General features: G+C 39.6%; 1 non-coding gene across 1 annotated transcript; it reads left to right on the forward strand.

Moving 5' to 3' along the window:
* Positions 1-852: 852 nt before the first annotated feature.
* On the forward strand, positions 853-959 carry LOC116877405. The gene has a single exon (XR_004384637.1). It is a non-coding gene; the product is annotated as a U6 spliceosomal RNA (small nuclear RNA).
* Positions 960-22,057: the final 21,098 nt, after the last annotated feature.

A 22,057-nucleotide genomic window follows, 5' to 3' on the forward strand; every position in this document is an offset into this window, starting at 1 on the left:
TTATTATAAATAATTGGTTTATGCAGTTGGGAGATGGACATATTCCAAGGTCTGCAAGTTAAGTTGACAAACTGGAGACTCAGCAGAGTATACCACTGGTATTGGTCCATTCTGAAGGCTAGTGGGCTCAAGACTCAATAACAGTAAAAGCTGATGTTTTAGTTCAGGTCTGAAGGCAGGAGAAAAACTGATGTCCCAGCTTGAATATGGTCAGATAGAAGGAATTCTCTCTTACTCCACCCTTTTATTCTATTCTGGCCTTCTACTGATTGGACAAGGCCCATCCCTAGTAGAAAGGACTATCTGCTTTATTGAATCTACCAATTCAGATATTAACCTCTTCCAGAAACACCCTCACAGACACACCCAGAATAATGTTTGAGTAACTATCAGGGCACTCTGTGGCCTAGTCAAGTTGACACATGTATTTATCCATCACAGCATTCATGAAGAATGTAGGAACGTATAATTTACAATTCAATTTCCACTTATGTGTATGGCTATTACTTGATAGATGTGATCATACTTTTAGAATTCAGCTAAAGGAAAGGCATGAGAAAATTTTAATGACATCATTTATTTCCTGTGTTTTTCTCAAGGAGTTATTATTAATCTGTAGATCATTTTTCCTCTACTTCATTTAACAACTTAAGGTATATACTTCATCTTGCTGTCTCTGGCATCAGAAAAATGATGTGATAGGTCTTTATCTGTTCTATGAGAAATGACTTTTTTTTCTCTAAAGAAGGGGCTCATCTTCATGCTATAAAGTCTAAATGGTCTACCCACCTCAAAAGGAACAGTTAGGCCGGAACTTCTTCCTGAACAATAGCTTAAAGAAATCCTGTGGTTGTGCTCACTTAGGCAACACATATACTAAAATTGGAATGATACAGAGAAGATTACCATGGCCCCTGAGCAAGGATGACATGCAGGTCTGTGAAGTGTTCTACAAAAAGAAAGGGAAAAGAAAAGAAAAGAAGAGAAAAGAAAAGAAAAGAAAAAAATAAAAGGAAAAAAGAAAAGAAAAAAGAAATCCTGTGGCTTTTTTTTTTTTCATTAGTTTCAACTAACATGGGCTGTCTCAGGCCGACTCACCTCAATATGATGCCTGTTAGGTTTTGTATTAGCAGCTTTCTTCACCTGAGAATTCCACTAAGAAGGAAGTCTGTCAGCAGAGTATAGCTTGATCCAATTGGTCGTTATTTTGGCCACAGCTTGGGAAATAACCTGGGGGTTGGATGGGCCTTCTAGGTGTGAGGCTTTTTCTTGCAGAGGTGGTTTATATAAGAGGCATGGAGAGGCAGCTTCTAATTTTCTTAATGCAAACAACTGGGAGGAAAATATGGTGTAATGGTATTACTTCTGTGGTAAACCTTCTCAGAGATCTCTGACCCCATGACTGACCCAGAAGACTCAATAGAAATACTGACTTTACTTGAAGTCTGTGGACCATTTTTAAAAAGTTTTTATTTTGGAGCGCTTTGTTGGCTCAGTCGTTAAGCATCTGCCTTCTGGGCTCAAGTCATGATCCCAGGGTCCTGGGATCAAGCCCTGCATTGGTGTCCCAGCTCGGCAGGAAGCCTGCTTCTAGCCTCTCCCTCTCCCCCTGCTTGTGTTCCCTCTCTTGCAGTCTCTCTCTCTATGTCAAGTAAATAAACAAAAATCTTTTTAAAAAAAGTTTTTATTTTATTTTTAAAAAGATTTTATTTACTTGACAGAGAGAAAGAGAGAAAGAGAGAGAGAGAGAGAGAGAGATTGAGCACACAAGTGGGGGAGCGACAGGTAGAGGGAGAAGCAGGCTGCCACCTGGAGCCCTATATGAGGTTCCATCCCATGACCCTGGGCTCATGACCTGAGCCAGAGGCAGATGCTTAGCTGACTGAGTTATCCATGCATCCCTAAAATTTTTATTTTAATTCCAGTTAGTTAACATACATTCTTATATTAATTTCAAGTATGCAATAGAGTGATTCAGTGCTTCCATATAATACCCAGTGCTTATCAAAAGTGGCCTCCTCCATGGGGTTATGGACATTGGGTAGGGTACGTGCTATGGTGAGTGCTGTGAAGTGTGTAAACCTGGAGATTCACAGACCTGTACCCCTGGGGAAAAAATATATATATATGTTTATAAAAAATAAAATTAAAAAAAAAAAGTGGCCTCCTTAATCCCAGTGACCTGTTTCACCCATCCCCCGTAACCCCCTACCTCTTCTAACCATCAGTTTGTTCTCTATAATTAGAGTCTCTTTCTTGCTTTGTCTCTCTTTCTCTTTTTCCTTTTATTCAATTTTATTGGTTTTTAAATTCCTCATATGAGTGAAATCATACAGTATTTGTCTGTCTCTGATTCACTTCTTTCACTTAGCATTATACTCTCTAGCTCCATCCATGTTGTTGCGAATGGCAAGAATTTCATTCCTTTTTGGGTGACTGAGTAATATTGCATTGTATATATATACCACCTCTTTATCCATTCATCAATCAATGGATACTGGGCTGCTTCCACATCCTGGCTACTGTAAATAATGTTGTTATAAACATAGGGGTGCATATTTTCCTTTGAACTGATGTTCTTGTATTCTGTGGGTAAATACCCAGTAGTGTGATTGCTGGGTCCTAAGGTAGTTCAATGTTTAACTTTTTGAGGAACCTCCATGCTGTTTTCCAGAGTGGCTGCACCAGTTTGCAGTTTGCATTCCCACCAACAGTGCAACACACAGGGTTCCTTTTTCTCCATATCCTCACCAGTACCTATTGTTTCTTGTGTTTTTAATTTTAGCCATTCTGAAAGGTGTGAGGTGATATCTCACTTTAGTTTTGATTTGTGTTTCCCTGATGATAAATGATGATGAGCATCTTTTCATGTGTCTATTGGCCATCTGTATGTCTGTTCATGTCTTTTGCCCATTTTTTAAAAAAGATTTTATTTATTTATTTGAAAGACAGAGGTCACAAGTAGGCAGAGAGGCAGGCAGAGAGAGAGGGGGAGGCAGACTCCCTGCTGAGCACAGAGCCCGGTGCGGTGCTGGATCCCAGAACCCTGGGATCACGACCTGAGCTGAAGGCAGAGGCTTTAACTCACTGAGCCACCCAGGAGCCCCTATTTTGCCCATTTAAAAAAAAAAGATTTATTTATTTATTTGAGAGAGACAGAAAGAGAGAACACATGCAAATGGGGGGAGGGGAAGAGGGAGTAGAAAAAAAATCCTCAAGCAGACTCCCTGCTGAGAGGAGAGTCAGAGAGTGGCTCAATTCCAGGACTTTATGACCTGAGCTGAAATGAACAGTAGGATGCTTTACCAGCTGAGACACCCAGGTGCCCCTTTTGCCCATTTTTAAATTAGATTATCTCTGTTTTGGATCTTGATTTAAGTTCTTTATATATTTTGGATACTGACCCCTTACTGGATATGTCGTTTACAAATATCTTTTCCCATTCAATTGGTTACCTTTTACCTTTTAGTTTTATTGTTTTCTTTGCTGTGCAGGAGCTTTTTATTTTGTTGTAGTCCCAATCATGGTGTAGTGCAATCATTTTTCCTTTTGTTTCCCTTGCCTCAGGAGACCTATATAGAAAGAAGTTGCTACAGCTAGTGTCAAAGAAGTTACTGCCTGTGTTCTCTTCTAGGACTTTTATGGTTTCAGGTCTCACATTTAAGTCTTTAATCCATTTTGAACTTATTTTTGTGTATGCTGTAAGAAAGTGGTCCAGTTTCATTCCTTTGCATGTTGCTCTCCACTTCCCAATACCATTTGTTGAAGAGACTGTCCTTTTCCCACTGGGTATTCTTTACTGCTTTGTTGAAGATTAATTGACCATAAAATTGTGGGTTTATTTCTGGATTTTCTATTTTTTTAAAGACTTATTTATTTTAAAGAAAGAGAAAGAGAGAGCTAGTGGCGGGGTCGGGAGGGCAGAAGGAGAAGGAGACAGAGAATCTCCAGCAGACCCCCACTGCTGAGCATGGAGCCCAATGTAGCGCTCAATTTCATGACCCTGAGATCATGACCTGAGCCAAAATCAAGAATGGGAGGCTTAACTGGCTAAGCCACCCAGGCACCCCTGGATTTTCTATTCCATTCTATTGATCTACGGGTCTATTTTTGTGTCAGTACTATTACTGTTTTGATTACTACAGCTTTGTAATATAACTTGAAGTCCAGAATTTTGATGCTTCCAGCTTTGCTTTTCCTTTTCAAGATGGCTTTGGCTATTTAAGGTCTTTTTTGGTTCTATACACATTTTAGGATTGTTTGTTCTAGTTCTGTGAAAAATGCTATTGGTTTTTGTTAGGGATTGCATTAAATTAATTGATTGCTTTGGTTAATATAGACATTTTAACAATATTTGTTCTTCCAATCCATGAGCATGGAATATCTTCCCATTTCTTTGTGTCATCTTCAATTTCTTTCATCAGCATTTTACAGTTTTCAGACTACAGGTCTTTCACCTCTTAGGTTAGGTTTATTCCTATGTATCTTATTATTTTTGGTGCAATTATAGATGGGATTGCTTTCTTAATTTCTCCTTCTGCTGCTTCATTATTAGTATATAAAACGCAACAGATTTCTGCACATTAGTTTTTGTATCCTGTGACTTTATGAATTCATTAATCAGTTCTAGCAGTTTTTGGTGGTCTTTAGGGTTTTCTATACAGAATATTGTGTCATCTGTAAAGAGCGATAGTTTTACTTCTTCCTTACCAGTTTGAATGACATTTTATATATTTTTGTTGTCTGATTTTTGGCTAGGACTTCCAGTAAGATGTTGAATAAAAGCGGTGAGAGTGGTCATCCTTGTCTTGTTCCTGAACTTAGGGGAAAAGCTCTCAGTTTTTCCCTATTGAGGATGTTAGCCATGTGTTCTTCAGAGATGGCCTTTATAATGCTGAGGTACAATCTCTCTAAACCTACTTTGCTCAGGGTTTTTATCATGAATCGATGTTGTACTTTGTCACATGCTTTTTCCGTGTCTATTGAAATTATCATAAGTTCTTATTCTTTTTCTTATTGATGTAATGAATTATATTGATTGATTTGTGAATATTGAACCACCTTGCAACACAGGAATAAATCCCACTGATTGTGGTGAATGATTTTTTAAAATATACTGTTGGATTCAGTTTGCTAGTATTTTATTGAGGATTTTTGCATCTCTGTTCATCAGGGATATTGCCCTGTGGTTATCTTTTTTAGTGGGGTCTTTATCTTCTGGCCATTCTTTTTGCTGTTCTTTCTACCTTCAAATCAGACTCTGCTTGGTCACATGATGCTTCTTCCATTATGTCCCTTCCTCAGTGGTTCAGGACTGGTACACGTGTGCTATACTTGTTCCGGACCCTATATTGGACTGTCTCCTATCTCCCATTTTTCACTCCCAAAGCATTTCAGACTTGGCCTTTGTCTTTCCTTTCCAGCCCTGTGCTTGCCCTTTTGGATCAGTGATATTTTCAGCTTCTTTGACGCCCTGACTCTTCTCTAACTTTTCTTGTTTCTGTGTTTTTGAAACAGATATCTCTTCCAATCCTACTCTGGGGTCTGGGGCCTCACCCTATGCTAACCTGTCTGGGCTATGGTGGGAGGGGTAAAGGAGAGGAGCAATCTAACAAATACTGCATGAGATCCAATTTATAAAAATTTGCACTTTGCCATAGGTAACTTGAGAAATAGCAAGCTCATTTTATGGATTAAATATATATATTAAATAAATATATACAAATAAATAAACATGTATAAAATTACTTCATTCCCAAATTATTTTTCTTCCAGACTTCTGCTTGCTAACATCAGAATTTTGCCCCTTTAGGACCCTCATAGTAAATCGCTAAGGAAAATGCAAAATCTGCCCCTAATAAAACAGCCTCTAACGTGGATGGGTTGGAGGGTCAAATCAAAAGAGAAAAAAATAAGAAAGTTGAGAAATAAGAGAAATTTCTCTTTTGGTATCAGTACTTGTTAGATTAAAACTCTCTGTTTAAGCTCTCAGCATTTTATGGGGCACACAAGAGTTTAATAACAAAAGTGTTAGGTGGTTAAAACATAGAGGAGTAAAATTTAAAAAAATACTATAAGTTGGCTAAAATTTAAAAAAAATGTACTGTAAGTTGGCTAAACAAAACAAAACATACAGGAGGCCAAGTTGTTCACCCTCTTAAGTTATCACTGAAGGCTCACTTGGCTCATGGGACTCAAGCAAAAACTGTTTTGAAAGCTTTTCTAAATGATAAAACATTGTTGGAAATGAGTGAAATTTTTCTACTACATGTAAACTCTTCATCAGAAGAATTTACTTATCCTCATAAGGATATAAGAATTATATTCTTATATAAGAATATAATACTTATAGGAAGGAAATAAGAATTACTTATCCTCATATAATTGGACTAGGTTTTTTCATTAACAATAAAAAATGGTTACTGCCTTCATTGTTTTTACCCTGGGGCTTATTGGTCATAAAGCACTCTAAAAACAAGTTAATTTGTAGAGCTTATTTTGACAAGAAGTAAACACAAAGGTAAAGCATAGTTTGTATATTGCTGTTATCATGGCACTCTTGGGTATAATTTATATAAAGAAAATAAAAAGGCAAATATATCTTTCAATCCGATTGCCTGTAAAGAACTTAATTGAAAACAGTTTTCTTTTAAAGAGTGATTTATTTTAAATGTGCTTTTAAGAACAAAGGTCTTCTTGATAACCATTTTAAGTGTATTATCTCAATGTGGGATTTAAGTAAAAGGTCAAATCTTATAGAGGTATTTTTGGTATGACTCAGTTCAGATCACAGACAAACTATCAAGAAAATGAAATTAATTAACATTTTCAAGTCTGAACACTTGTTTAGAGAGTCAGGAACCACCCCCTCCCCCCACGCCCAATACAGACTTCAAGGAGAGAACTTTGGTTGAGAAACATGGAAAACAAAAAAAATTCAAAATTCTATTTTGTAAATGTTCTTTAAGTAAGATAGTATTATATGATGGGAAAAGCACTGGATATGTTTCACTAGAAAAATAAACTTGATGTGTGTGGTTTTTGCAGTGTGGACAGATGAATCAGATCTTTTTTGCTTAAAGTTATTTGCATTTATTCAACCTATTCAATTAAAGGATGCACATTTTATTTCAGAAAAGTTAATGTGGAATTTTTAATTTAACACTCACCCCTGTCCAATTGTTCATCTTTCACCCTCAACCCCTTCAGCCTCCATCTCCAGAACATCTGTGACTTGCCTTTTTCCTGGATCTGGTGTGACTCCTACAAGGAGTTTATTGGCCAAATGAGAGTCACACACCCAGTCATAGAAGGGCAGGCTCCATTTGCTGATGGCCTGTGGGACTGGTGCTCATAATATTTAGGCATTCAGCTCCTTTCCCAAAGAATGTCCCAACCATTCAAGTAAATAACCTTTACTAGTCTGGAGGTTCATTAGGGGCAGGGAAGGAAGGACCTTCTTTTCACTTTTCTTCTCAGTGCTGCAGCCCTCCCTTGTGTCATAAATGACACCTGAAGTGTGTGCTCAGGAAAGAGCAAGTGGGACTCTGGTCCCTAGGAAACATTACTCAGTAAAAGCTCTGAGCAACCTAAAATATTAAAAGGAGGGTCTCGAATTCCCTAATATTCCCTGGTGGGGAAACATTTTACCATTGGACTTCATTGTCTTTATCCCATTTTCTGCTGTTGAAGTGGCTGAAAGGAAGTGCCTTTTAGGCCAGGAGGTGGGGCAGTAGCTAAGACCCCCCAGGTCTCCGCTTGCATTCCTGATAAGCTCTGCCTTAGATGTAAGCGATACTTCCGATACTTCCGGGCTCTTCCTAAATTTCCATTGTATGCTCGGGCAAACAAATGCGTCTTGACTCCTCCATTTAACACAGTTCTTCCACTTTGCTCTTTGTATTAGAGTTTGAAATACTGATTTATGTTGTCCTAGACTCTGCTTCCAGTTGGTCTATTCTCCATTACTCCCTTCTTCCTTGCTAGCAGAACTCTGGTTTTCTCATATATTGGCAGCAACATGCTGAGTCCTAGGTAGTAGATCCTGACTGGTCTAGACCAATTGGAAATATTTTCCCAGTGTCCCTTGTAGCTAGGGCCAAGTAACCTAGTTCTGACCAGTAAGACTTAAGCAACAGAAGTCCTCTGGGAGGAAGGAAGGACATGGGGAGGGACAAGAGAAGGCAGGTTCCTGGGAAAGTTTTTGTGCTCCTGATAAAAGGATACAGAAACTGCCGCTGGGTTTTTTGCCCCTTCCTTTTGGCCTGAATGCAAATGTATTGCCTAGAGCTAGGGCAGCCATTTTGCGACCATGAAGTACAGGCCTGACTGCTTGTTATATAAGAAAAATACACCCCTATTCACATACGCTTCTGTCACTGGAGGATTCTGTTACGTGGCACAGAATTTCTAATTGATACACACAAAAATTCTAAGATGTGAAAAGAAACTAGTTTCTTTCTGTTTTTTTTTTTTTTTTTTTTTTTGTAACTGATTTTACCTTCTTCCTGAGTTTTCAAGGTTGGAAATGATGGTAGAGTAGGTTGTAGTAGACACTAATATTTATCAATTAGTGATAATTTTTTTTTGGGTAAGTGACCGAGTTCAATTTTCCTTCCATTTCCCCTGTATTTCTCCAAGATAACATTTGGAAGAAATGGGTAGGGCTTCTTAAGCAGTGGTTTGCTCATCTGGCTTGCACTGGCTTGTCAGAATTCACTGTTACATTTTTGGCAATTCTGCAAGTCAGTTTTTATATTTAATCTTTATTAACAACTAAGTGATATAAATTTACAATTACTAAAAAGAAAGTAAGATTCAAGACTCATCATTTCCTAATTATTGAACCATGTTTGACTATTATCTATACAATTGAAGTTATTTATGTCTACTGTTAACTGTAAGTGGAAATACTATATGATAGTACACTGCCCTGTACTTCATTTCTTCTCAACTCCAAGTTCAATGGTGTAATGTTGGTAGCTTGAAGTCTGCCTTGGTGGGAGTATTTATAACAAAAAAATCTCCAACTTCTACAAAGTAGGACTTTGGAATACGGCTTTTCCTCTCTGAAGAGTCTTCTGTTAAACATTTACTGGAGAACTGCTGGTCTTAAGTGACTTTAAGTTCTGAGCAGAGAGAAGGCCTCAGCTCCACACACACGTAGGCCTTTGTGTTCCACTCTGTTCTCCACACCAATGTCACTTATCTGCAAATCACTAATAGTCCTTTGGTATCTGCTGTGAACTTGGGTCTCTCATTCTCCGCTCCTACGGTTGGTCTTTCCTAGGCGACTTGACTTCTGGATTCCTTCCTTGCCACACAGGAGCTGCCTCAGACTTTATTTCTTCTAATCACATCATTTTCCCTTTTGTAAGATTCCTCCATTGTTGGTGTGGAAGTCATTCTGGGATGATATTTCCACCTGGAGTCCCCACAGGAAGTGGGGCCAGAAACCCCTCTACTTTTGACTTTTTCCTCAGCCTCTACCTAATAACCTCTCATGTTGAGATTAAGCCTAAGGCAAAGAAACCATACCATGCTATCTCCTTGGTTATGCCTCTTATTTGAGGTCACCATTCACTATAAAGTTTTAATTTCCACTTCTGGTTGTTAGGAAATATTTCTAAATTCTGTCCTCCCTCCTGAGGAAAGAGTTGCTTTCTCCCTTTTTCTGAGACCATAATGGTGGAAAGGATGTATAAAAGCTGAATAGGAGGGAATGAATTAAAAATACATCTGTAGACATAAAAATTTTCCCCATCATGCTTGTTTATATGAGTCATCCTGCCCAGCCTTTCACTTCTCAGAACTCCATTAACTACTCCAAGGCTCCACAAATCTGAGAGTGAGGACTGAGGTGAAGAATAACAAACGGACATTTGTCACTGAAAAAGGATGAGTAGTTGTGTTAACCTTGATATATCAGTACTTAAAAAGACATCTTTTGTAATTAATAAAATCCTTGAATCCTTTTGTGTACTAGAAATAAAATTGGAGGTAAGAATGAATAAAATGGTCTTAAGAGGTTAAAATATACTGTTGCAAGGACAAGTTTAGGAACTAGGCAAAGAATATTGACAATACTTTGCTATCTCCCTGGCAGCAACTCTCTCTCTCAGTATCCCTGACATTTGTGTCTTCAACTGAGTCCCAAACATCTGTCAGTTCCTTCTATTAATTATTAATGACTTAAGATGTCACCCCCTCCTTAACTGCATTTAAAACCTTAAATATAGCTTTTATTCTTTCTAGTTATAAATGACAATTTATGTTCATGAGAAAAATGTAGATAATCATGATAAAAGTCACCAAAAACCATTGCCTAGGGAAAACCACCATTAATACCATGGGGTGCATCCTTCATTAACCATTCTTCAACAAATTACTTTAAATGGTTGCAGAGCATAGGTCATACTTATTTTAGTCAATTATAAAGAACATATTTATGGTTTAACAATAACTTCAAAACTGTTTACTGACATTCAGAACCTGTTGTCAAGATGGGGAAGATACTTCTGTTGGGGAGGTCTTCCTAGTGCCCCTTAAATCACTCCATGACTTTGTTGTTTTGCTTCTCAAACTCAGAAATCTTTTCCTTCTTTTCTACTTCAGTTAAATCTTCCCTGCTTTTAGGGTCCACTGGAGTTTTACCTGTTCAACCTCCTTCAAATTCCTGCTGATGTTGCTCTTCCCTCTCCCTGAAGACCTTCTTAATGTGTTGCTCACACAGTACTCATTTGTACATTTTCTCAAAGTTTTCAAACTCCTTGTCTCAGAAATGTTTGGGGCAGAAAGAGCTCTCATGATTAGCCAGTCTATTTAAGCAATGAGACCCAGAGATCTTGTTATTACAAATATTCTAAGGCTGGGAATAAATCTCTATTCTTCTGACTTCCAATCCAGTTTTTTGCTCTCTCAAATTCCACCCCTTCCTTTAGAAGCTAGCTAGTAAGCTTTAAATGCAAGGAGCCATGATTAGTATATTCTCCATTTTAAGGATGAGGAAACTGAGACCATAGTTGAGTAATTCAGGACAAGGTCAAACAGTATGTAACTGGTGGAAACCAGATTGCACTTGGGCCATGACTCCAGTATTTCTGCTTTTAACTCACATGGGACCAATTTATAGCAATGCTGTAACTTCAGAGAAGAGAGTTTGATGAGAACTGAAGACTGGGTTTGACACACTGGAAAATGTTAACTTTTTCCAGGGGAACTTCAATATGGGAGCAGGACTGGGAGCAAAATTATGCCTTAGTTGTGAATGAAAAGCAGCCATAAGGTGGTGGTTTGAGGGCTATGTGGAATTGAGGAAAGGCTTGCTTTATTGATTGTTTGGATGGGGAAGATTCAAGAACCAATGAAGCATATCAGAAAGGGAAGGCAAAAATGAGATCAAAATATAGGTGAAGTGACTGGTCCTGGAAAGGGCTTGGATACTTTTTAGACAAGAAGGAAATGGGGAAGATGGGTTGGAATAAAACCTGAAAGATGGAAGGGATGGAAGTTGAGGATGACTCTGTGTGTGTGTGTGTGTGTGTGTGTGTGTGTGTGTGTGTGTGTTTGAAGTTTAGGTAGCAACGCTGTCTTAGGATAAAGGGGCTAGAGTTGGAGTAGGGGACTTGAAAAACATGGGACAGCTTTGGAAGTGCTGCTAAAGGGAAACAGTATATTTAGGGAAGAGCAGAGGTTGGAGCTCTAAAAATTTGTAATTTACATAATCAAAATGGTTTTGTGATTCTCTCTAATAGTACCAGAACTCTCAGAATTGGGGAAATCAGAGAGTTTCTGGGGATTGTCAGGAAAGAGTACAGGGCAACAGGGCAAGAGAATGGAGATGTTGATGAGAACATTGTTTAAGTGGTTGACCGGGAATCATTGTCTGTGTTATTGATGCGCTCAGAACTCATTATAGATCTATCTCATATTTTCTTACCTTTTTGTCATGCTTAGTGACAAAGAACATATAGGTATACATATGCTTTCACATTAAACTGCAAAAGTTTACTTCATTCACTCTCCAACCCTCCCTGCAGAACTTGATTCTGGAGAAGAGGGAAGGGAGGTCCCTAATGAAGGCTACATTTTACTTTCCCTCTCATTCAGTAGGAGTGGGTGTATGTTGATTGTTGGTAAAGGGGAGATTTTTTTTCAAACACCTATGAAACCCCTAGAGTGCTGAGTCACTGTCTTCGGGATGGAAACAGACAGCATGTCTTTCAGTTCATGCCAGCAGTGACATCATGGTCAGTGTGTGCTCCTGTTAGATCAAGAGCCCCAAGGGGTTCAAGGGAAAGCACAGGGCCTCATTTTTATGAGGCTAACTGGGAGTAGCCATGGTTCTTATCAGTTGCCACCTGCCATCAGCTGTTTTCTCTCCACCTGGTTCCAAGCAATCTAACACACTTATTAAAAGTTCAAACCAGCACTTACATCACCATCATAACATTGCTTATAGTTCTAGGCCTAGAGGATTTTACTAATTTAATCGGTAGTCTGGTGATCAAAGGGAGAGAATTCATTATGTGGGCATTGAGCCAAAGAAACAGTCTCATGAGGGATTTTCCTGGCATTTCCTCTGGCCATAGGTATGGGAGGAAGAAGTGTCAGGGAAGGGCTGATAATCTGGGAGTAAAGGCAGTGGTTGACGGGTTAGGCATTTGATGAGGTGGAGGAAGAGGTTTAATGGGAGAGGTAGCAAGGTAAGAATGTAAGGTCAGAGAGCAGGATTTTCATGTTTACATTTTAGATACATACTGAGGTACTGAACTTGGAAGTCTGACCAGCATGGTTTAGAATCCCAGCCCCCGCTATCTCTAAATAGGGGTGCTATAGCCTACCTGTAGGTCTGTTGTGAGGGTTACAGATAATGATACAAAGTTACAGATACGGTGCCTGGCGTTCTGGTGAATACAAATGGAAGGAAGTCAAATTGGCTAGGTCATCAACACAATCACTGAAGTTACCCAGATGCTGACAGGACTCTAGGAAAGAGAAAGACTTAGAGCCAAATGACAAGGCCTTCAGACACCCTGGGGGAGAGGATGGAAGAGGATGGTATTACAGAGTAGTACATGCTTCAAAGAAGAGGATGTTTAGGAAAGATAGAACAGCCCTGGGTTGAAAAAGACAGTGGAGAGTGAGGGGCATGGCCTTTTCATGGCATGGGCCTGGAGGAATGTGCTACCTCCGGGCCACTCAAAGGCTTTTCTACTGCTGAATCCCAGGGCCAATCCATATTCATCCTGCCTTTCAATGTTTCTTCTTCACCTTCCTCTTCTTCCTCCCTTTCTTTCCCCTCATGAATGAAGACATGGTGGTCATTTTTCCTTTCTCTAAGGACCTCCTTCCTTGCTGGTCTTTCCCAGGTGAAATCTATCCAGGACCATTATGGTTTTGGGTAGTTGATTTGCCTGTTTGGTATAGAAGAAGGATCAAAGGCTGTGACTATATCCCATTTACTCATTACTCCTTCCCCACAGATAATTGCTTTGGGAGAAACAGTACTCCTTTTGGCTAGAGCAGGTGTCCCTCACTCTTGCCTCCCTTTCTTACTCTTACTTACTCCTTCCTCTTCCTTCTCCAGCCCCCCTTTTTAATCTCCCTGTCCTGCTGACCTGTTCCTTCCACTAGGCAGTGCTGCTCCCATCCTTTGGAGGGGGAGCCTCTGTCCTTCATCCTTTGAGCCTTTGCACTTCAGCTCATCAGGTTTGTTGGCAGCTAATGTGGTGTCTTTGCTGGGGGTTGGGATGGACTCAGGCCTTGTTGCATGTAGGAGGCTTGCGGGGTTCTAGAAGTGGAGAGCTCAGCAGTCCTTTTTCCCCTGGGACCTGGGTGTGCTTGGATGAGCACCACCCTGGGAGCAGTAAGGGCAGCTCTCAGGCTCTCTCTGAAAGTCCGAGCGGGCCCTGTCTCGGCAGAGGCATTCACCTCACTGTTTTCTTTGTCATCAGTAGGATCATTCTGTAAGAGAAGTACATGTGTGCACATGTGTGTGCACATGTGTGTGCATGTGAAATTCTTAGAGCTGCCCTGTTTACTGGGAAATAAAACTGAAAACCATAGCAAGCTCAGATTTATATTCTGCAGTCACCACCAGGCTAACAGAGTCTTACCTTCAACGACAGCTGTCTTTGTAGTCAGGCGCTGATACGCTTTTCCCCCCGACTGAAGTGAAAAGGCACAGGGAGATTAAGGATTCATGGTAAAACAGACTACTGGAAGCATTAGACTCCCAAGAATTTCACACATTTAATTTTGTTATTTTTACTTTCTCACATCAGGCCTTTTAAATCCTGGAAGGAGAGCAGACTTTCAGGGATTACTTTTTTCTTCGGTTCTGTTTGGAAATAAATTCCCGTAGTGTGACAGTTCAGACAAGCTGTTTGGACTGCCATTGTGGAATGCCCCAGAGGGGGCCAGGGAGGAGGCCCTTGGTTCTGTGCTTAAGGCGTTGCCTGTGTCTGGCACGCCACTCTGTCATCTCCAGTGGAATACAGTGAAAAGTCACAGTTGGAGTAGCACATGGAGTAGCCAGACTTCTTCAGGCCAAAGTCATAGTTTTAGATTTGGTTAGTTATTTAAATGAGATTTCAGAGGCTGGGCTCTTGTAATCACTCCTAGCTATCATTTGAGTGACACTTGAGTACCCACCTGGACCCACAGGTGTGGCTGGTGATGCCAGAGGGCTGGCCTGTCTCAGCTACTGAGGTCTGTTTTGGGCTTCTAAATGGAAACATTTGCTCTATCTCTGATGGGCTGGCAGATGCTTCAATTTACTACTATATGGTTTTGCTGGAATAATAATACCCCATATCACATATGAGGTTTCCCTGCATAGAACAGTAGTTACAGCAGGAGCCTGTGGGGTTGGCCTGTGTGGGTTTGGATACTGGTTTTATTCCCTATTAGGCAAATCACTTAGCCCTTTGGTGCCTCTGTGTTTCCATTTTTCAAAGGGATCATGGCACCCACTTTTTAACGTTTTTATGAAGATGAAATGAGTTAATACCTTAAAAGTGCTGAGAGTGGTAGTTGAGACATGGAAAATGCTCAGTAGAGCTGGTACGATCATGACATCTAAAAGTACTTAGGAAGGGCACCCGGGTGGCTCAGATGGTTAAGCATCTGCCTTCGGCTCAGGTCATGATCCCAGGGTCCTGGGGTTGGGCCCCGCATCAGGCTCCCTGCCTAGTGGGAAGCCTGCTCTCCCTCTTCCACTCCCCCTGCTTGTGTTCTCTTTCTGTGTCAAATAAATAAATAAAATCTTTTTAAAAAATACATAAAATCACTTAGGAGCCAAAGCTCTCATTCAGGTTCTTCCTTCTGTGTTAGGCAAAATGGTGGGACAGGCCAAGTGTGATCTCAAGTTCTCTTAGGTAGGCAATCTTTTGTCACTCTCTTCTCTGCATTCCACTACCCCACCCAGCCTCCAACTTGGGGTAATAATGATTCTCTTCTTCCCTCAATAACTCTCAGTGGTTCTCCTGAGAAGCCAGCCACACTGAGCTGTAAATTTCCCAGGATTAAAGTAATACTCCAAATGCATCTTACTGAAACTATTTGCCTCGCGTACTGGCAGGTAGAGATTTTTGGTTTATAAACTCCTCAGGCATTTGTGTATCTTATATACACGTTTGTGTAAATTGCTTTAGGTATTCAGATTGCTTTCTTCTGAAAGCCTAGCAGAGATCTGATTCTGAAGGTCTGGTGGTGTTTTTTGTTTTTGTTTTTGTTTTGTTGTTGTTGTCGTTATTTATTTATTTATTAAATTTTTTTTTTTTTTTTTTTTTGTGGAGCAAGGGGAGGAAGGAAGGTGCATTTTGGAGTGTGGTTCTCTAAAGGAGGGCTGGTTTGGGTAGGGTGCTGCAGGGGGAGCTAGGGCTAGCATGTGGGCCTCAAGTATCTGAGGGCCAGAAAATGGAAAGGGGGAGATGGGTGAGGGTTCAGAAGAGAGGTGAAAGTACAAAGATAGCAGAGGGGGCAGAATGACTGTCTTGGGACAGGTCTGGGTCAGACTTCAGCTCTTTCACCTAATAGCTCCATGGGCAAGTTATTTCATTTCCTAATGATGGGGATTTTTCTGTTTTGGGCCCTAATTAAATATCTGAGGCTATGACTTAATTTCAGTAGTTTAACATTTTTTATTTCCAAACTAGAGTAGGAATTTGGAAAGTGAATCCCTTTTAATTTTTGGTGTTTTATGCCTTTCTTCTTCCTGGTGTTAACAGTATGTAGGTAAGTTTACTGGTTTGCTAGTGCTTCGGTAATGAAGTGCCAGAAACTGGATGGCTTAGAGCAACAGAGATTATTGTCTCATGATTTTGGAGGCCAGAAGTCTGAGGTGAAGATGTCAGTAGCATTGGTTCCTTCTGAGGGCTATGATGGAGGAATTTGTTCCATGCTTCTCTCTCTTAGCCTCTGGTAGTAGCCTTTTCTCCATGTGTCTTCACATTTATCTTCCCTCTAGACCTGTCTATCTCCAGGTCCATGTTTCCCCTTTTTACATGGACACTAGTCACACTGGATTAGAGGCCCATCTACTCCAGTATGACCTCATCTAATTTAACGAATTGCATCTTCAATGACCTTATTTCCAAAAAGGGTCACATTGTGAGGTTCTTAAGTACTGGGGGTTAGGACTTCAACATAGGGATTTTTGGGAGGACCCCATTCAACCCATCACAGGAGGCTTAAAAGTAGCCTCCGTGCATCTGGGTTCATGTGAAAGGACCAGTTTTCTCTAAATTCTGTTCCTTTGCTGGAGGCGATAGTATGTGATATTTTTCCTTCCAAGGTATCTCTATATCATATTTCATCTGCACCATGATAATTCTCTGATGTTGAGGCCTTGTCTGTTGAAGATGGTAAGAATTTTTTCTCCATGGGTTACTCCTTTTGGAGTAGTTGTATAATTTGAAGCAGAAAATTACTTGCTTAACTAATTTACAAATATAATTTAATATTGCTGTAAGTGCCAGATGATAGGATAAATTTTGGGATGTCTTTACTAGAGTCTCCATTATATGGGCAGGTGTAGACTGTACTGAGTGAGTCTAACACTATCCACTGGCGCTCCCAAAGCAAATATTTCTTCCTCGTACATTGTTCCTCGTACAGTGTTCCTGGGTTCATTTGCACACATAATTGTACATTTGAAATTTTGGCATTAAGCAGAGTATGGGGGAAGGAAGGGCTTTTCATCTTACCCAATGGTTTCTATTTGTCTGAGCATGTGGACTGCTCTCAGGAAGAGGGCATCTTATTGGAACAAACGTGGGTCTACTTACCAGACTTCTGATTTGAAGAGCATGGTTTGTACTCATGAAGAACCAAAAGAAGCCAAACAAAACCTAGAACGCCTAGAAAACACTAATAAGTTTAAGGAAGCATGCTGCAGGAAAAAAACGTGAAAGGACTATTTGGAAATGTATCTAGTTTAATATTATAAACTTCTTATCACTAAGAAACTCCTGATGTTCTCTTCTTATTTAGTTTTTTGATTATTGTATACATTTTTATTGGAAACCCCTCAAATTCTTTAGGAGGAGGGACAGTCATGAATAAAGCCAAGTTATTTTTTTGTAATGATAGAATTTATAAGCAGAAACTTAGTAATTATTTCTGTTCATTATTCATTTTTTCTTTGTAGCTGACTTTCTACATAGGATAAATGCTCTGAAACAATAAAGACCAAGTTTTAAATATTCAGCAAGAGCTTAATTCCTCCCCTCTCATCTATCTTTTCATCTATCTTCTTCAGATTTTTTTTTTAAGATTTTATTTATTTATTTGACAGACAGAGATCATAAGCAGGCAGAGAGGCAGGCAGAGAGAGAGAGGAAGCAGGCTCCCTGCAGAATAGAGAGCCCGATGTGGGACTTGATCCCAGGATTCTGAGATCATGACCTGAGCCGAAGGCAGAGGCTTAACCCACTGAGCCACCCAGGTGCCCTACTTCAGGTGGTTTTTAAATTACTGCTTCTTATAATCAAATCTAAAGGAGCTAGTAATGTGGAAATGTCATATAGGGATTGACAAGCCAGGGGAGACTTAGAGGAGCTTTTTCTCTCACCCTGCATATAACATTATATAGCAGCTTCCCAGAATATTTGTCTATCTGGCCAGTGCTCAGTATACTTCTCTGCATGCTTTTTGCATGTAAAACTGTGAATCAACATATAAAAGTTCTTGTCTCATGTTAACAAAGTTCTGCTTGTGTGTGTATTAAAATCTATTTGATGCTGTGAGGTCATATGGTATCTTTTAATTTTATTTATTTTATTATTTCCTTAAAGATTTATTTATTTATTTTAGAGAGTGGAGGAGGGGCTGAGGGAGAGGGAGGAAGGGAATCTCAAGTAGACTCTCCTCTGAGCTAGGAGACCAGTTTTGGACTTGATCTCATGACACTGATATCATGACCTGAGCCAAAATCAAGAGTCGGATACTTAACCAACTGAGCCACCCAGGCACACCATATGTGTTTTATTTTTATTTAATTTTTTAATTTAAAAAGTTTTTAAAGATTTTATTTATTTGAGAGATAGTGAGGGAGAATATAGAGGGAGAGTGACAGGGAGAAGCAGACTCCCCACTGAGCAGAGAGGCTGATGTAGGATTCAATCCCAGGACCTGCGATCACGACCTGAGCTGAAGGCAGACACTTAACTGACTGAGTCACCCAGGCACCCAACCATATAGCTTTTTAATCACTCTATTATTTTAGTATAAAGCATAAATTATGTGTGTGTATATATATCTGTGGCATATATACAGTTAAAATAGGTATATTATATGTATATATCATACAGATATTAATGTCAGATATAATATCTGTCCCCATAAGGATATACCTAGACATGAAATCTTATATCCAGTAACAATTGTCAAATGCTATTTTTTGCCAAAATGTTTTATAAAGTTTTCAAACCTCCAGTAAAGTTGAAAGAATTTGATAGTGAACAACCGTATGCCCACCATTGAGATTCCAGGACCACCATTTTATTATACTTGCTTTATCACTTGTAGAGCTCCATGTACCTATTCCTTTATTCATTAACACATCTTATTTTTTGGATACATTTCAAAGTAAGTTGCAGACATCAAAACACTTCATCCCTAGGCATTCAGCATGCATTATCTTTAACTAGAGTTAATTATTTTCTATGATTTTTTCCCCTTTAAGGTGAAATATACATACAGTGAAATTACACATCTTACATTTATCACTGGAAAAGCTTTGATAAATGCATATAGCTGTGTAACCCAAATCACTATTAAGATATAGAACATTACTATCATTCCAGAAAGTTCCCTCCTTGCTCCTTCCCAGTCTGGCCTCATGCCTTCACTCCCATGGCAACAGCTGTTCTAATTTTTTCTTATCATAAGTTAGTTTTGCTTATTCTAGAACTTACAGCTAGAATTATACAACTGCTTTTGAAAATAAAAAAGGTTTTCTTTTATTGTTAACACTACTTAAATTTCTGGGATAATTAAGTGTGGCCCTTAGGGTCCTAAAGTACCCAGCATCGTAGACTATTGTCAAAATGGGGTATTACTGAGGGCAGAACAGTAGCTTACCCCTGGGTCTGGTTGACAAGAGATAGCTTGAACTATGTTCCTGGGCAAGTCACTTCCATTAAATGTTCTCCTTTATGGAATGAAAAAGTGAAAAGCTTTTGGAAGGCAATCTAGTGAGCAATCAAATAAGCACAAGTTTGCGGTTGTCTGGCCAAAGATTCTTTGTTAGTCATGGAGACACTTTGTTGGCTGGCTGCCCCCAGGGACAGGGACACATCCTGCAGAGGGGGGTAGGGCAAGGGAACAATAGTGAACTCCAAGAGAGGGTGGGCGGGCCACTGACCACTTCACCTTAGGTACTTCTTTTTTTCTCTTTTACTCCCTGTGCCTTCTCTGCCCTCTTGACCTTTAATTTCCTTTCTTTACTTTCTCTTCCTTCTCAGTTATTCCCCTGTGGCAGCTGAACATTCTGATCCCTTGTGCTTGAGGTTTTGCTTGCAGCTCCTGTAGTCGGCCAGACGCTCTAGGCTTTGGGGTGTTTCTTCCCTCAGCCCTCTGGAGAGCATAACGACAATTTCTCCACACCCACGGGGTTGCTCGGCTTTGTTGTCCCACTTAGCAGCGCCGGGAATGGCGGAGCTGCTAACCCGACTAGCTGTGAGTCAGCATTTCTCCCCACGGAGGCAGGCCTGGGGAGAGACCCTGGGAGAGGATGTGGAGGAGGCACTTTCCTTTCCCAGACTGGAGTTCAGACATCCCTAGGGGCAGGGCGGGTGGTGGGAGAGCCCTCCTCAGAGCTGTTGTATGTGTTCATGTGCATGTACACATCACTGAATTTGTGTGAATTAGTGTCACAATTCTAAATTGTGTTCTTAAAGTCTTAGGCTTTTAAAAATTATTTGAAAATAAATTTTATATAGGTTCCAGAAGTTTGAGAAAATATGCCTACTAAGTATGAGAAGGAAAGAATACATATGAACTAGTTAAATTACATTATCATGTCTAAAATGTATAAGGCAATTTTCAAAAATAGTTTTAAAAATCTTTGGGTTTTTTTTCCTGAACTTTTTCCCCCTTCTATTTAAACGTTCAGTTTGCAGCTTATAAAAAGCTTTACACATAATAGACATATAATAGGTATTCAGTACATTTTTGTTGGTCACAGGAAGTGCAATAAATTAAAGAGATCATAAGACATTACTCTGTATTTAAGGGATTGAGATTTGCTACTATTTTTAGCCTAAGAACAATGTGCACTTTGAATTAAAAAATTCCTTATTACTGATTGGGAGTTGGACTATTTTGCAAAAGCTGGTTGCCCTATAATATATGATGGTGAAATATCTTTCTAAGTTTAGTCTTGACATATAGCGAATTAAGTGGCTTTTCTCTAATTTTGAATAAACACACTTAAAAAAAAAAAACACCTTCTGGTTCATTTATCCTCATGTAGCTTGCCTGCCTCACAAAGTTTATTTCAATAGTCACTTAAAAGTAAATTCCTGAATTCTCACTTTCAATAATTCTCAATTATTCTTGTATAGAAATAACCCAAGAACCATTTCTGGGCTGAACAAGACTTTTTTTTATTAGTTCCTGAGACAGTAATATATGCTTGAAGTTGTCTGTGGCTATAGCCAGTTTGCTTTTCTGGATATGGTGATGTGATTTTTAATTAATCACAGCCACTGGTGAAGACAGATGACTAATTTTAAAATGCTTGGCAAACTCATGGGCATTGTATCCTGCAATCAGCCTTCACAGATTATTCCTTTTGTCTAACTTAGATTTCTCTTGGTGAGATTTAGACTCACTTCCTCTGGTTCTGCCCTTGGTGGTGACTAAGGCCAGCTTTATCCCAACATCTGAATATTGCCGGGATGCTAAAGCAGTAGCTCTTCTAGAGGGCCTAATTAACCTAGGAGAACCAGCCTGACCCCTGTGTCCTTGTGTCCTGTATCGGAGAACATGGAGTCCATTTTTCTCAGAGCTGGTTTATAGCTTAATGCTTACTGCATCTCTCCGTGATGTGGCATGTTATTCCTTGGGCCTCTGGTGAGAAAAGTGGACTTCTTTCAGGAATGAGCTGCAAATACTTCAGCACCTCTCTTGGTACCAAGCACCATGAGGTAATGGAGTACCTCACATACTCCTAGAGATCCACATGTGTTCTAGTTAGAGCCAAACTTTCAGCATCAGGATCCTTAATTAGTGCCATAGGAAGATGATGTCTGTGGAAACAGCTTTCCTTTTCCCTGTCTAGATTCTCTCTCTTTAACATGAGTTTATGTGTTAAGAGACATATTATAGAAAGTATGCTGAGATTAGAGAGTCTATTGAAGTCACTAAAAGTTTATATCTAGAATAATGGAAGGAACTATGTCCTTAGCTATAAATCCTGGTATCTTTGTTCTAAAATGAAACATTGCCCAATTACAAAGTCTACTTTATTTGGAGCAATATGAAACTGGAGAAATAATTTTTCTGCAAATCTTGAAAATCAGGATGGAGTTAGCTTAGTTAAAATGTT

The sequence above is a fragment of the Lontra canadensis genome, unplaced genomic scaffold (assembly GCF_010015895.1).
Source record: "Lontra canadensis isolate GAN:19392208 unplaced genomic scaffold, GSC_riverotter_1.0 scaffold51, whole genome shotgun sequence".
Lineage (NCBI taxonomy): Eukaryota > Metazoa > Chordata > Mammalia > Carnivora > Mustelidae > Lontra > Lontra canadensis.